We start from the raw sequence: 2228 nt of genomic DNA, 5'->3' as shown, positions 1-2228 counted from the left end.
ATGGTGCAATATTTAATAATATTAAACATAATGTAAGTAACCAATTGCTACTATCATTGCTATTTAATAATTTCTATTTAAAAAAGAATATAGTTGATTTAACGCTAACTTTTCTTATATCAAACATTTAATCGAAATTATTTCAAAGTATTTAGTAATTACCATTTACATTTGATTTATTATTAGCAAACATTTTTTTCATTGTGTAAAAATTAGCGAAGAATCTATAAATATGCTATTGCTTGAGGTGTATACATTTTTTAATTAATTGACAACAAGTGAGAACGAGAGTAAGCATAAGCTATGAGTTTCTCTACAAGAAAGCGTAAAGTTGTGTTTAACGTTTAATGCCAAACATCTCTCAAAGCAATTTCGTGCAAACTAGACGAAATTATCTAATAACATAGTATCGGTTGCATACTCACTGCTCCTTGGCGTTTCCGTTGTTCAGTACACCGTTCGACAAAATGAAAAGTAAACTGATAACAATCCTCTGAAACACAAAATTGAGGTCGTTACACTTAGACTATTCATACATGTATTTTGAATTAATTGACGATGTTGAGATTATGATTTCATTATACTAAAGTATCTATAACGATCTCTTGTTGATTTAAAATCGCAAACTTGATGCACGCACACATAACTCTTAATGGCATAATATTCAAATCACTAATTATGGGATTCAAAAAGCGTATAGAAGTCGAGATATTTTGAAATTTTTCACTTGCATTTTTAAACTGAATTATTCATAATAAAAGTCATATTTATAATATTTATATATATCATTTCTTAATATCGTGTTGACTTTATATGTTATTAATATTATTATTATATTACCATTGTCGAATCGCGTATTCGTCGTAAACGCGACTGTAAACGCGATTGTTGACAGTCAATTACTGTTTGATATCACTAACAGTGAATCGTCATTTATATGCTATTTTCTTTTCATTGAAGCGAATCTTATAAAGCGACAATACCATGACGCAGTTCACGGCTGATGGTCACTTTCGCTGTATCTTTTTGGTGATATGCTTCATCTGTCGATCCATGACTAATATGACTTTAGAAATTATAGAGTCAGTAAACTATAAAGATAGTCTGACCAAGTTCAATGTCATGGCAAAATTATTTGTTTTGCCAGACACTTTAATAAATAAATATTATATTATTTTTTAATCTTTTCAAATTTTTTAATACACAAGAAACTTTAATTTGTTATTACATAACAATTAAGAATTATAATAATATTATTTCACATTTTATTAAAAATATATCTATATTTATTTAAAGCAATTTATATATAAAGTTTATATTCTATTACTCAATCACAATATTAAAAAAATATTATTTATTTTTTTATTTAATATTTTTACATTAAACAAATTTAAAAAAAACATTTTTTAAAAAACATTATCTGCTGCTTGGATAAATATCGGAAATAAATATACGTTTATATACGTTTAATAAATATACGTTTATAATTACATTACTTGCATTAGTAATGATTTAAGTAATCATTGAAATGTGGCAAAACATTAAACATTGTGAGTAAATATTTATTTTTAAAAAGTACTATTATTATTATTATTTAAATAAAAGTATATTAAATAAGAATTATGATACTCAGATAAGATACGAGAAATAATGCAATCAAATAAAGTTTAATTTTTTTATTTAAATTATAATCAGAAATATAAAATATCAGCAGTGTGAGAAATAAATGTGTTTGAAAAACTATTCATTATTACATTAATACTTAGTAATAATAAATGTTGAAAGATAAAATGGAGTTAGAAATCTTTTTTCATAATTATACATTTTTTAAAATTAAAAATAACCATTTTTTAATTTTCAATCTTAAAAAGAATGTCGCATTAATTTATATATTTATATAAATATTTAGAATAATCTTACTTTCATATTGGATAAATAATAAAAAGCAAATTTAAATTCACATTTTATTTATTTATAAATAAGCATTACGCACTAAATTATACAATATAAAATATAACAAAAGATACTAGACATTGTACTAGTCATTAATAAAAATTTAATGACTTCTTTGGATTTGCTCTTATGCGTAAATTAATATATATTGCAATCTATAAAAATACATATTCAAAAATACATTTTCAATAATCATCGTAGTATTCTTTATCACTTTTGTGATGATGTTTTCCATGTGCAATTATCTTATAGATTGTATGTGTATGCTTCACATT

The sequence above is a fragment of the Atta cephalotes genome (assembly GCF_000143395.1).
Source record: "Atta cephalotes unplaced genomic scaffold scaffold00013, whole genome shotgun sequence".
NCBI classification, from domain to species: Eukaryota; Metazoa; Arthropoda; class Insecta; order Hymenoptera; family Formicidae; genus Atta; species Atta cephalotes.
The sequence above is the reverse complement of the archived record's forward strand: the minus strand, read 5'-3'. Positions refer to the sequence as shown.